Source organism: Falco peregrinus, chromosome 6, assembly GCF_023634155.1.
Source record: "Falco peregrinus isolate bFalPer1 chromosome 6, bFalPer1.pri, whole genome shotgun sequence".
NCBI lineage: Eukaryota > Metazoa > Chordata > Aves > Falconiformes > Falconidae > Falco > Falco peregrinus.
The window spans coordinates 38,114,494-38,129,881 of record NC_073726.1 but is presented as its reverse complement, the minus strand read 5'-3'; the positions used below and the strand labels follow the sequence as shown (position 1 = coordinate 38,129,881).

The following is a 15,388-nucleotide window of genomic DNA, read 5'->3' as shown; positions in this document are numbered from 1 at the left end:
AAAAAGTAGTTTATCAGTTCAAGTTCAGTTTAGTTTTAAACAAACTGGGGTAGGTCAGTCTTAAAAAGGATCTTCATCTCTCACCCTCTGGAAACAGCATTATTACTGTGAAACATTTGCTTTCATTCCTTTCATTAGTCTCTTTACATTTTCCCAAAAGATGATCAGTAAGATGTATCTTGTGACAGACTTTAATTGATCCAGAAAAAAATATAGTACAAATAAATGGTAATACAGACAAGCAAATGGAGGATTGAAGTGAAGTTTGAGAATGATGACTGCTTTAAAAGAGAATGTTTTCCTTCCTGGTGGACAAAGACATTTCATTGGAATTTGAATTCAGTGCAGCCTATCTGTCAGGAAACAGATGATTTGTCATCAAATTTTCGTGACAGATGCATGTACACAACGCATGCCAGACCAGTCTGTAGAGCTTGCTTTAGGAGGTTTACCAAAAGGCAGTCTCTCTCAAGTTGCCTTTTTAAAGAGTTTTAATGTGTTGTAGGGATTGGGAGGGAAGTGAAGGTCAGCCTAACAGGTTAATGTGTATCAAGACAAAAAACACAGGACAGCAAACAGAGAAACAGTTGGGGAGAAAAAACAGAGATCCTAATAACGATTCTTTATTCAGTTAACTATTCCTGGGTGTCCCTAAAGTTAAACAATAGTAAATTAAGAATAGGCTCTTGTCCTGAAACTAGCTGGCATGTCCATTGCCTGAAAAGCTCATCAAAATACATTTTTTGTTAAGAAAAAAAACCCCATGTTTAAGCAGAAAACTTAGCATTATTATGGCAATTTTGTTTTCAGAATCATAGAATCATTTAGGTTGGAAAAGACCTTTAAGATCATTGAGTCCAATGATTAACTTCGAACTGCCAAGTCCCCCAGTAAACCGTGTCCCTAAGTGCCACATCTACACGTCTTTTAAATACCTCCAGGGATGGTGACTCAACCACCTCCCTGGGCAGCCTGTTCCAATGCTTGACCACCCCTTCCAGTGAAGAAATTTTTCCTAATATCCAACCTAAACGTGCCCTGGCACAACTTGAGGTCATTTCCTCTTGTCCTGTCGCTTGTTACCTGGGAGAAGAGCCTGATCCCCACGTGCCTACAGCCTCCTGTCAGGCAGCTGTAGAGAGCAGTAATGTCCCTCTGGAATCTCCTTTTGTCCAGACTAAACAACCCCCATTCCCTCAGCCGCCCCTCATGAGACTTGTGCTCCAGACCCCTCACCAGCCCCGTTGCCCGTCTCTGGACACGCTCCAGCGCCTCAACGTCCCTCTTGCAGGGAGGGGCCCAAAACTGAGCACAGGATTCGAGGTGCGGCCTCACCAGTGCTGAGTACAGGGGGACAGTCACTGCCCAGTCCTGCTGGCCACACTGTTTCTGACACAAGCCAGGATGCTACTGGCCTTCTTGGCCCCCTGGGCACACTGCTGGCTCATGCCCAGCCGGCCGCCAGCCACCCCCCCAGGTCCTTTCCCACCGGGCACTTCCCAGCCACTCTGCCCCGGCCTGTAGCGCTGCGTGGGGTTGCTGTGACCCAGGTGTGGGACCCGGCACTGCTCCTCGTTGAACCTCATACAACTGGCCTTGACCCATCAGTCCAGCTTGTCCAGATCCCTCTGTAAAGCCTTCTTTATCCACACTCCTGCCCAGTGTTATCTTCTGTATGATTTGATTAATGCAGTGATTATCATTGCTTATAATGATACGAATTTTACAGTATGTATTACTCAGGGTATTTATGAAATAGCATGTTCCCTTTTATCTCAGTTACAATATGATTTGGGTTTGAAATGTGAGGTATTACGTTGCTTTTTCTTTCCACATTAGATTTTATCTTTGGAACTATATGGGAGTGAAATCTACAGCAGGAAGTATTTATATAGCCAATTCCTACATCTTGTGTACTTGAGTCATCTTGCTTCTATTATGATTTTAGTTTGTGAGTTTGAGGTTACTTGCTTTAAACACTGCTTGAATGACCTCTGTGCTAGGATTGCTTCTTGGATCTTGACAAAACAGTTTTACATGGGGGGATAGCGTCCATCACATATTGTCTGCCGTTACCCCCCTTTCTTTCAGTAAAGTCACCAAAACTAGGGTGTAGAGCAGAATATCAAACGTCTCACTTTTTGGTTGAGAGGAAAATGCTCTCTGCAGAACTTTGGTTTGCTTGGTGGATTAAGCTACAAACAATTTTCTGACTTTCTCTGTTGAAGCATCTCATCTGTTGGGTGCACTATTCTGCATGCTGCTCCCCTTGACGGTGAAGGCAGGGGCACGGTATTCCTGGGGAGCACTCAGTACTCAGTTCTTCCAAGAAAGTTTTCTTGATAGTCACATAGCACAAGCACTTAGAATTTATGTTCTGTTCCCGGTTTATGAGAGCAGAGTAGAAGTGGAGATACTGACATCAAGTCAATATGTATCACCCAAATAAAACATCACTTTTTGTTTCCCCACTAGATAGTTTGCCATCCCTTTCCAAAACCAGACAATAAGCCCAGACCTCCTGCTGCCTCTGAGTGAACAGAAGGGTGTAGACGGGGAGTGGAAGGAGGCGTTGGTGATGGCAGAGAGGCATCCTTGTAAAAAAAATCTTTCTCTGGTATGGGAGGTTGCAGTGCCCTGCGTAGCACGATGTTCTGCAATAACGCGGGCCTTTGAACTGTGTAAATGTAGTGTTGGTTTTAAAACGGCTGCTGCCATTTGACACCAATTACTCTATGCAACCTTGAGTTCCTTGGAGACACCTTAAGGTGTTTTTGTATCCCTCATTTCATGTTGAATTTCTCAGACTGTGATTCCTGTGTAAAACAATAATCCTGCAAAGTGGAAAAAACATGCTTTGTTCCCATTTATCTCATGTTACTCAAACTGGTTCAAGTGTTGAACATGAGAATGCTCTATTTTTATTCTAGAATGAATACTTTCTTCCAGGGAGCTGTTCTACAACCTGTTGCATGCTCTAAATTAACCCTAATGTTAATTCCAGTTAACTTGCAAGTCTGTATGTGTCCTTGTTAAGCATTTATCAATGCTTATTCTACTTGTCTTTACTAGAAATAATTGTGAAGCACTGAAGACTTAAAAGAAGTCTTTCTGAAGCAAGTACAAAGTCTGGATTACAGCTTTAAAAATGCCCAGTAGGCTCACTGAAAATGTAACCCTGGAAATGTTGTTCAACACTGAAATATTAGGCAAACATTGTCAAAAGAAGATTAATTTGAACTTGAGCATTAACTTAAAAGAAGGCTGTAGAATTCCTATAGTGATGATCGGGATTTATCATATAAATAGCTATAACATCTGTAGGGGACACACATTCTTCATATCATGACTAACAGTTCTATCTGAGAAACTTCTTTTTCTCTGCTGATTCTTTATAAGTCTAAATCTGACAGAATTTCTGTCTCAGAGACCATGGGATTAGCTTCATGCTGTTAGAAGATCTTATGAAATGAAACAATTTTCCTTTCCTGTCATAGTATGATGAATTTCACTGGTACTGGAACAAGATTTTTTTCTAAAACAGTATTTAAAAGCAAGAAAGGTTGTAGGAAAAATATTTTTTTTCTCAGGATTTGTTAGGGAACAAAGTAAACCACAAAAAACAGAGCTGAAGCAATTTTGTTCTACTTATTTCAGTGGTGTCTAAAATGCTTATTGTGCTTTGTGCTTGGTTAGCAGATTAAGAATGTAATAATTATAAGGAAATAATGAGTTAGTGAAAAAATGTTTTAATTTAGAGAAAAAAGGGTCTTCAAGATGCTGTTGCATAACAGGAGGAATTTGCAGGTCTCAAAAACAGTTGCTGAACACTGTTAATCCCACTTTAGTAATAGAAAAGTAAGCATAGAAAATGCAAACAACTGTCTCAGCATGCCCATTGATCACTAGGGAGTGGTAACGGTGAGTTTTCTACTGCCTTTTGGGAGGGCTGGAGTATTCTTGGGGCATCTCCTGTACTATTTGGTGTAACCTGCATGTCACTGTGGAGGTGAGCCATGTGATATTCAAGTGATAGTGTGGGCAGTGAAATCATGAAGGGAAGAAATCTGAGGATTGTTCTGTGTTGAAAAGAAAGGATAAATCCCCAGACAATACATGTGGCCTCCAGTGAAGTCTCTTACATGTATGTGTCACACAAATGGTGGAATGGAGGAAGTCAGAGAGCACAGGGTGCAATAAATTGACAGTCAGGGAAGCACTGTGATGTAGAAATGCATCTGTGCACTGGCAGAAGAGACAGGAGCACTTAAGGGCACACAGTGCCTTCAGCTGTGCTCTTCATCATTTGCTGTGCCAACGTCCCACTTCTCTCAAAAAAAGAGATGCATCTTCAAAACCCAGTCTTCTGTCTCCCTGCTTCTATACAGATCAAATGAAATGTAGAGATTACCTGTGTGATTTTGTATCACTGTTTGTGTCAATACTTCAGAAACATTCCCACTAGTATTGGAAATTAAGCTGTAATAGCTGCCCATGCAGCTAGAGGCTGTCCTGAGGGACAGCGACACATGGGCTTTTGTTGGATACCTGCTGCCCCAGCAGTCAAATGCAAAGCAAGTCAAGGAGCCCCTGACAGTTCCTGGAATTTCCTTTCCCTGCCTTGTATGGGCTCACAGTGTCAGCCAGTGACTCCGCAGGTCATTTCTCCTCTCTGCACATTGCTTCTTCCACCAGAGTGAGTGTATCCTCATGTCTTCAGCACCGCACAATGCTGCCACCCCTCTGTCCCCATCAAAGTCCCCAACTTTTCCTTTCTCACCTCTTGTATTCACTGGTATCATTCCCTTAATGTGACCCCTACGACATACAAACTTGCTAGGCTACATGATTCAGCACAGGTGCTAGAGAGCAGTTGAAGGAAATTATAAGGTTGGGGGTGGTCAGATGTTTTCCTCTCATAAATTCCTCTTGGCTACACTTCCAGATGTTCAGCAATAGACTTTCCAAACTCTCGCTATCAGCCCTGATTTCCCCTAGCCTGTCATCAATCCCATTGTATGAAAGTCATCAGTACAGCTATTAAAAGCATAAGGAACTCTTTGCCTGAGTAAGAAAGAAATGAAAACCAAAAGACATCTTCAAAGTGAGCATTTCTTACTGACCCTTGCTACTAGGGAAACCCCAAAGAAACTTAACCTGCCTGAAACCTTAGGTCCCTGAAGCAGCAGGGTACTTGGTAATATCATCCATCAATCAATTGGATCATAGATCTAAACACAGATTAACAAATCAATTCCTAAATTTTATTGATGTCAGCTTCTTCGCCCAGGTCGTGATAGAGTGGTTCTTAATTTCTTCTTAGCATGGATGAGTAGTTTCAGGACAGGGATGAGAAGAGGCATTTGGTGTTCAAAACAAAGTCATATTGACAAGTTCATCATTCAGACTACAGCCAGAGTATTTGATTAAAAAACATAAAAAGATTACTTGCAGTATCTGTAACAGGGAAAAGTGGCAAAATTAACTAAGATACTGAAGAATAGGGATGCTCCAGAGCTTTTTGGATGAGGCAAAAGACCCCTCCAGAGCCTCTTTCAGCTATGAGGAATTATTTCCTTCTCTCTGGCCACCACTAGCGCATGGATTCTTGAAGGGGTGTGTGAGCTGGCATAGAGAGACAGTGGGAGACAGCAACTACATAAACAGAACAGCAGCTCAGATTATTTTACTTGTTGTTACTTGTCAGCACCATTTTGTTCTTGGCATTAACAGAGCATGGTCTGTTATATTTGTTCAGGAGCAAGATGAACATTATATTCAGGTGCAAGATGATTGTTGAATCATCTGTTGAATATTTTCAGGGCCATACTGCAATGAGACTTGTAGTATAGATGTAGTATAGATGGCTGGGACATCTCACTGCTACATCCCAGTGAACTGTGTGCTTGTAACGGCGCTGATCTGCAGTAACAGATCATCACCCTGCTCTTATATCTCTTGTAAAGGATGGCAAAAGTTGGTCAAATTATTTCAACATATAGAACAATGTTTCAATTTGTGGAGGACTGATTAAAAATGTTGTAAGCATGCAGGCAAGCTTGCTCATCTAAGATTTTTAAAGAAGGTAGTCAGCTATCAGAAGGCTCCAAATTTCTAACTTCCCAAATTCTAATACTGGCTTTGCAGTTGCAGATGTCTTTTCCTCCCACTTCGTTCGTCTTTTTTGTGTCTGAGCTGGGCTATTCCTTGCTATCATTGGCATGATTCTGCTTAGTTGTCAGAGTATTTTTATTAGGAAACTTGTTTGATTCCATAAGCTAGATCCATGAACCTACCAATGGAGGCCAGCAGCCTTGATTGGACTCACAACAGCTTTAAATCTTACTGTCTGAATAAACTGCATAATTTCTATTTTGCGGGTATTTTTGTATTATATATTCCTCCCTCCAAAAAATCCTGTTTGTGTTCTCATTAATGGGCAGCTACTTAAAGATGCTCTGCCCTTGTGAGCTAGCACACATGCTTACTGTGCCACTCCTGCATGAAGCACTGCCTGTCGGCGTGGTGAGAACTGTACATTAAAGGGCCTTGCTTGTGGAGCCAGGAATAGAATAACAATAAAGAAAAACACAATTTTCTATTTTTGTCTTACACACACTTTAGCAATCATTGCTGCTTGTTTCTTGCCTTGCTCTGTGGATCTTGCTGAGAAGGATTTTGCAATGTGTTTAAATTGGTTCTGTAATGAAAATATTTAGATTGAGGTTTTCCATTTTATTATCATTAATGTAAGCAAATTCATCATATTAATTTAGGAGAAATTTTTCTACTCTTCTTTCTAAGTACTAAAGACAATCTTTTCTATTTTTTATTTCATTGTAAATAGCTACAAAAGGCTGTCTTTAAAGAAACAATTTGGCAAAAGTAGTCTGAGAAGACATGAATAATATATAAATAATGGTTTTATTACATGGAATTGGAAACTGTGCTACTCAGTTAAATTATAAACTATAGAGTAGATTGGCTGAGGATTTTTTATTCATCATAAGTATAGCTGCTTCTGACAGGTTTGGTCTATTGGGGAGTTAGTCGTATTGTTAGCAAATTGCTCTTTCGGGTTAGCAACATTCAGCAGCATAACATCTTTACTGTTCTGGAGGGCTGGATTTCTTAAATACGAAAATGTTGTGATTCCTGCTTAGACTTGTTAAGCTTTGTGCAGTTTTTTAGTGAGCAAGGCTACCTAATTACTTTTCAAGAGCTACTTGCATTGCAGTCTTGTTCAGTGGACAAAGCAGAAGATTTTTGGTGATACTCTTGAATTATCCTACACTTACAAACTTCTTAAAGAGTTTCTCTGTTCCTTTTAAATGAAAATTCATTCAGTCAAATTAACCCTATTACAGACTAACTGTGATAATTAACTTTGCCTTAGTCCTATTTAATTAGCAAAAAATGGAGTATGTGAAAGAGAAGCCACAAGAATGGACAAGCAGGGAGGTTTTCTGGTCACAGCTGTGGCTCATTGAGATCGTTATATAGCTGAAATGCAACTTACCCACACCATGTACAGCTCAAGTCAATCGTATTGTTTCATTGCTTTATTAGTACTCTATTCATTTAAACCATAAAATGGGGGAAAAAATTGCCTGTCTGCTTTGTAATTTGGAATATGAACTATAATTCATTTGTAAGTGGAGTGTTATGGCATTGTGCATCATATACATACTTCTGCAGAGGTTTTGAAGAATGCCAACACGGGATACTGTTTAGCTCACTGCATGGTGCCAGAAAACAAGAATTCTATAGGATACAAGAATACTTCATTTGTATGTCTCTGCAATCTGCTGGTGCAGAAGCTATTGTCATCCAACTGGGTGTATATAGGTAGCTGGGATGTGCAGGTTTGGACATAAAATATGAAGGCTGCTTCATGTTTTTTCTGTTGTCTGGGCATCTGCTGATTCTGTACCCTGTTCTAGCATGTCTGGTGGCTCTGTGACCTTGGGCAAAATACTCTTTCCTGATGCCTTTTTCCTCCTGCCTGGTTTGTTTACATTGCAAGGCTTTTCAGGGAAAGAGACATCTCTTGCTATTAAGCATGTCTAAAAGCTAGTGCAATGGAAGCACTTTCTCAGTTGAGATCATCTTGTAGGTCCACCATAAATCAAATCATGGTGGCCTTTTCAAATTGCCTCCTTTTAGACTGAGCAAATGAAGTTCTGTGAGAAAGAATCTCTAGAAAGCAATATAAAAGGCAGCATGGTAAATGTATTCAACTGAATTAGAGTTTTTCACTCTGCCTACACAGTCACCTGTACCACAAAATTTGTGTCAAGGGGATCTCAGTTCTCTGCAGAAGAAATATAGTTCATGGAAATGGTCTTCCCAGGTCCAGAATCTCTCACCTAATTGAACTGCATGATTTGTGCAGCAGAATGCATGACTGTGGCTCTACACAGAGACCTGAATTTGTTTGTTAAAGTGTAATATGTAATAACAGTGGAGTTTAAATGGCATGTAAATAAATCTGAGGGGTTAGGCACATAGGCCAGAAAATAATATCAGAATATAAAACTTCCAAAAGCTCTTGAAGACTAATATTCCTATCAGTGATATGGGTCTAAGAAGGCAGGTTTTTACCTTCTTATCATAGGATCATTCACCCATGCATTAATTTCTGAAAAAAACCCAACCCACTTGTATTTGCAAATGTGAATGATACTTAACACAGTGGGGCCTGGAGGATGTTAAATGTTATGATCAATGCCAGTTCGTGAAAGCGGTTTGAATCTTGCAAAATTCTGAGCGGTCTGATCTCTTCTGCAGACCATGAGGGTTGAAGGTGCTCCACACTTACTGTGGATCAGTTCTATGGTGTTTTCTGTTATGGTGGAAATACTACTGATTTTGAAGGAAAAAGGAGGTGAAATCAGAGGGATAGTGCCCTGTGAATACTGAAAAGATCCTAATAAGATGTTTGTTAATATATACTGTATTTGGTACAATCTGATGCATTCTCCAAACAAATTGGTTTTCCCTCCTTAAAAAGTAGTCTCTTTTTAAGCTGTATCTCCCTCCCAATATGCTTGAATTTACTCTGAATCCAGAAATTCCTTGCTTATTATAGAAGTCTATGTTGAGTCTCCATTTCAGGTCTCCACTCCACCCTTCAGGAGAGTTTACAAAAAGATCTTAAGTACTTCCATTACCTTTTCATTCATTCCCACCCACCTGAGTCACTCTTTTCTGGTGACTAACAAAGATTTTCATCTTTTATTTGGCTGGAGGCCAAGCAGCTGAGGAGGTTGGGTTGGGGCCCTTTCTTGATTTAGGCAGTGACTAAGGCTGTGCTGGGAGATTAAATGCTGAGTCAGTAGTTCCTAGACCCTTCCTTCTTTGGGTGGACCACTGCATTGATCATCCTGTGAAAAGGCATCCCTTGTTCCTCATAGTGCTTTTTATTCCGCCTCTTTGAAAACTGACAAGGTCAGAGGAGGAGACAGCAGACTGCAAGGTGGCAAAATTAGTGGCCTCTGTGAGATACTAAAGTCCAGTTCCTGCTTGGCTTCTTGTGGAGGAGGGAAGTTCTTCTGCTCATGTGAAGCCCTACCGAATCAGACAAAGATGATGAAAAATGTGGCTTCTCAGCTGAGGAGCGTTCCCACTTTTTTATCCAGAGTCTAGCAGCTGCTTCATGTTGGCTTTCCAGTTTCACAATAAAACCAAATCATACCAAACCAAACTAAACCTAACTTAATGTAACCGAACTCCCTATTTTTGTCTGAGGGAGAAGAATTGCCTAGGATGCTTTCCTTCAGCTGCTTTATCTCTCCCTTCCCACTCTGGGGGGAATCCAGAGCTTTGATAAGGTCAGCAACAACTTGAGACAGCAATAGCATCGTTTCAGTTGTGACAATCTGGAGGTGCTTGGCACTGCTGTGACCTGAATTGAGCCCAGAGGAAACAGAGCTGTGTAAAACCATTGGGACAGGCACCACACTGCCAGCCTCATCAGCCTCCGGGATAGAGGAGAGGGCAAGACCATGGCATTCAGTGGGTGCCCTGCCTCAGCCCCCATATGCTACATCAGGTGCCTTCTTTCACTTCAATAGCTTATTTATGGGGCAGTCTGCAGCGAAATACCAGGCAAAGACGACTGCTGAGGTGTTTTTTGCCTGTGTGCCTTGATGAATTTAACAGGACAGGATGGTTATGTTCTACGTGTTCACTCTTTTTCTCATTATTTTCTTGGCACCATAAGTGCATTTTCCTGCTTTGGTTTTAGGCAATGTCTCATTAAGCACAGTATCTTTTGTGGTTGAATGCATGTTGTCCAAAATTGCACATCTTCTGTTTCAATTAGCATGGTTTACAGGGTTATGAATTGGAATAAGAAAGAGGTGCGAGCTGTTTTTGTTTCTTCCCTCTTGATTTTTCAGAGTAAAAAACCCCTTGACATCTTTTCATACAAGATAATGAAAATGATATCATACAGTATTAGTTGAGACTAGAGGAAATCTGTTATTTGAAAAAAATTGTTTCATGTTATTAGATTGTACAAACTAGCCAAGCGATAATTATTAATGACAGAAGATTCAATAAAGATTAAAATATTTCGTGTTTTTCTTTCACTTATGTAGTTCTGTAAATTTATGACCAGTGGGAAACCATACAAAAGATCTGTCAGCTTTTAGTATTTCACATTTTAGTCTCTTATCAAAACTGATTTCAGGTTTTTTAGTACTAAAAGTAAAGGGGAAAGTGCAAGCTGCTTCTAATCAAACTGGAATGTTCAGTGATCACCATCAAAATCTTTACAGTGTTGATCTGAGTATGAAGCAAAGAACACTAATTTCTCTTTTGTTGACTTAATTTAGTGGCAACCACAGCCTTTAAGATGTAACAGTAGACAAGTTCATGTCATACCACTGCAACTGCCACTGTACATGTGAACACCCGCCTGCTTAGGATTAAGTCCTAAGTCAAAACACCAATGAAGTCTAATGCTGCCAGTTTAAGTCAGACACAATTTGCATAGTGTTTTATGCAAGTAAGGACAGCATGATCAGGACTTAAGCCAGATGACAGTGAATGAAGTTACAAGGGCTGAAAGTATTTATGCAAGGAAAGAGATGCATCCCTATGTGATCTGGTCAGGAATCTTAGCAACCTTGTTTTCCATTGGGAGCTGAACTACCATCCTGTATTGTTTGGTATTGTTTGGTGTACCATTGACATGCCCACCTCTTGTTCTTTACAGAGTAAATGGTGCCAGCCTTTTCATCAACCATGGTCCAGGTGCCTGAACAATCTTAGAACTGTATGCCCTTCTCCAAACACCATGCCTATCAAGATCACAAAATCTATATTCTCAGCATTTGGTTGTTCAGAATAAACCCTAGAGCATCTAATTTAGCACTAGTCTTTGCTGTTCTTTACTAGCTGTAGCAATGGAGGTGCTTTGATTATTGCGTAATATCCTTTTCAGGTTATCTTTGTGTCTAGCTCTTACACAATTCCTGTGTGTCTGGGGAGAAACAGTGGCATTTCATTTGGAGGGATATTTTATGTAAGGTATTACCATATCAAGGGAGTGGGATCATCTTATCTAACTGTAACTGTCTTCCTTAACAGCCTCTGAGCTTCATCCAGTTAGTTGGAAGAGAGAAACATCCTCAGAGGTGTTCATCCTTTCTGCTGAAGAATTCTGTCTGGGGGTGCACTGAATCACGCTGTTAAATGCCCATCAGCTTTACAGAGTTAAGCATGCAACTTCGATCATTAACATTAGGAGAAATTATCTCCATCTGGAATGGATGTGCAGAGAGCTGGGGATGAGTGTTTGTGATCCCCAAGTCACCTTCCATAGCTGCTGCTGTGGAGGTTTAATGGAAGAAATTCATAAATTTAAGAGGAGAGCTACACAATTACTCTCAAGTTCTTCTCCTGGGTGTCAGTAAACCACCTGTACACAGAGCTTGGTTGCAGTGTATTTATGCGAAGGATGGGTTTACCTGTGATTATTGGAGTTCTGTTTCTCCTTCTATGTATTGTCATTTCCCTTTTCTTTTCTTACCTTTCTTCAAAAAACCCAAATCTGCTTATGCGTTACCCCAGAGAATTGCAGCAATTTTCACCTCTCACTAAGAATTGTCAGCCATGAAAAAGCTGACAAAATGGGTTTTGTAAATAGATCATTCACTACTGTTCATCCATTCATGGGCAGGAAGAGAGATACCTAACTGAAAGACAGATGGCCTAAGGGTAACACGAGTGAATCAAAGATACTGTAAACATACTAAATTTAGCTTCATTCAGGCCCCAAATATTAAGCTGGTCTTCGGCATGTTTCAGAAAGCATGTGAAATTTTCCAAAAGCTTAGTAGGCAGGGATTTTACTAATTTTATGTCACTATTCTTGAGCCTTTAGAAAGTCAAAGTCTTTTAGTCTGTGTTAGCCATTCTAACCAAGTTAAGGACACCTGACACAATAAATGCAGATGCAAAACCTGAAAGGTGTATTTTTAAAACATTAACATTTAGAAACAGAAGTGTTCTGTTTGTGTCTCTCACTTTTCAAGGAGGTGGTCATGAGAACAAAATGGTCCTGTTTATTATATTCTCATTAAAAAAGTGTTTACACATAAGATTTATGGTCTTGGAAAGTGCTCATATACTCACTTCCCTTGAGTCAGTGATTTTTTTATTCCCTGCCACACACTCTATATAGAATCACAGAGTCATTCAGGTTGGAGAAGACGTTTAAGATCATTGAGTCCAAAGTGTTAACCCAGCACTGCCAAGTCCACCACTGAACCATGTCCCTAAGCACCACATCTACAGGTCTTTTAAACACTTCCAGGGATGGTGACTTAACCACTTCCCTGGGCAGTGATTTATTTAATATTTAAATAATATTTAAGCGATTTAAACAGAGTCCCAGGTATATGGATTCACAGAGGGGTGGGATTTGGAATGTCAGTTGTCAGTGCCAGTACAATATTTGGAAACTGATTAAGACATATTTGGGTTGAATACTGGTGGGAAAAATGTGCTTGTGGATAAAAAATCTGCTGCATAAAATACTGTGTTGAGGGCATTAAGGCTCTGGAAACAAGTTTAAAAGGCAAGAGGGGATGACATAGCATTTCCCTGAAATTTCACCCCTCCCTGCTTTCAAGGATAGTAAGGAATCCCTGATTGGAAGAGTACTGTCAGAGCTGGACTTTAGATCATGATACTGTTAGTGTTAGACTGTGGCAAACTGAAGTTACGTTGGCCATCACTTACCCAATTAACTGTCTTTGCTGGAGAAGTATAGATGTCTCTTTTTAAATCATTCTATTTTCTTTGCTATCCACATGTCTGATACTCTTCCCTTGCCCCACAATGATGGCATGGATCTGTGTCATTGTAGCAGGACGATTAAACAGGGCTGCATTTTGCTGTTGAACAGCATGATGTTGACACCTATGCTGGCAGCTGCTTTCACTCCTGTGGTTCCAGGCATCACAGTATAGACCATATAAAAAGTAAGTCCCACTCCTAAAAAACCAAATAAATGAATGTAGCAGAACTGTAATCTTAACTCCCTTGCTTTAGTCTCTGTAAAAGTAATTTCTTTAATGATACATTAATGTAAGTTTTCATATTTCCTTTTGGTTTCTCACACAAGGAAGGTTTGTGCCCAAAGGACCTACTCATGGCCAGGACACGTAACATGCCAGTGAGACTCCCCGGTGCGACATGCCCCCTGCTGGGCTCCTGTTTCTGTGGAGGAGGGAGTGAGTACCTGACCACGTCCCCACCTCCTGTGAAGACTATGCACAAGTCCAAGTTTGCAGCCCATGTTGTCGCTCACATACAGTGCCTGGTAGTATGGCACCCAGTGGCAAGGCAACTTGACTGTATCTGGGAGGAGTGAGGAGACAGACCTTCATCTAAAAGCCCTTGGCCTTAAGGTGATCAGGTTTTCATCAGATCAAGAAAGGGTGGACCATACAGAGACTCTGTCCATCCCTTGTCCCTCTGACCTCCTTCCCACAGCAAAAGGGGTTATTGGGAAAGTTCAGAAGCTGAAACTCATGAGATTTCCACTGGCACTTTACCTCTGAGAATGTTTTTACTTATCCACAAATGACTGAGCTTTAATGAGTTTCTCATCATTTGTACGAGCAGCAACAGTATATTTCTTTCGTTCCTCTGCCAATCATTCTTGCATATTTTTGGAAATTTTCATAAACTGTCTTGGCCAGTGCTAGGCTTAAACTGTGTACAGATGGAGGTGGACAATAACATTAAAATGCCTAAGTAATCACATGTGTTACAGCCTGCAGTTCTGCTTTAGCATTTGGATAGGAGTGTGTTACTTCATATCTAAAAGCATAAACGTGCTCTGTTAAAGAAGCTGAAAGAATAAGGCAGTATTCTTCAAATTCATAAAGATTAATAAATGAAGGGCACTCAGTGTCATCTTCAGTGCAATGTAAAGAATAAGATTATCTAAGTTATGCAGATTTTCTACCTTTAATTTAGGTAATATTTACAGAAACTTCCCACCCATATCTCATTAGTTCAACATTATGGTTTATTTGTGCAAGTCTGTTTTAAAATTAATGAATGATGTGGAATTAGAGAGTTACAGCAGTGATAGCAGGTATTTAAAAAAACATTCAAAGCACAAGTGAAGAATACTATGCTCTCAGGAAATAAACTGATACTTACTGAAGCACATGCAAATGTTTACATGATCTAATAAAGATCAGTGAGAAAAAAATAAGAAAAATAGTCTCATGGGACGAGCATAGGAAAGTAGATTGTTAAATACAGAGAGAGCAGAAAGATTTCTAGTACAAAGCTGCAAATAAAAGTTTTATCTGCCCTGCACATCCAGTTTACATATTTGGTTAGCCTTTGCTATACATTCTTACTGTAAGAAAGAGATAAAATGTTCAAATAGAGGAGACTAAAGTTAGTCCCAGAGTATGGAGTAGCCACAGCTAGAACTGTGAGAACAATAGGATTTTTTATTTGGGAACCAAACCTGTACAGAGAAACAAGACTGGGGACTTGTGTGTCCAGGAAAGTTTGCTTAAAGTTGGCAAGCAGAAATGAAAGATTTTGGGTTTTTCAGTGTAGTGAACTGGGGCAGGGTATATACCCCCCAGTTTTTTTAATATAAATTGATATTGGAAAGGAAACATTTCAGACAAAGGCTTGAACTATATAGTTTGGTAGTGAAGAGTGGAAAACAGTTGAGCTATTTGAGTTTTGTCCAAATTCTCCAATTTTTCAAGTCAAAATTTTTCACAAAACTTGAGAAATTTTCAGAAAGTTTTCTAGGATCCTAGATGCTGCAGTTTAAGACAATTTTATTATTTAGTAAGAAACTAAAAACAAATTCCCAAACATACCATCAACTGAA

The 15,388-nt window shown here is 40.0% G+C and overlaps 1 protein-coding gene across 4 annotated transcripts in view; it reads left to right on the top strand.

Moving 5' to 3' along the window:
- The window catches only part of MSRB3 (methionine sulfoxide reductase B3), a 108,380-nt gene that overhangs the window by 45,573 nt on the left and 47,419 nt on the right, over nt 1-15,388 (top strand). The gene's annotated exons all lie outside the window — the stretch shown is intronic.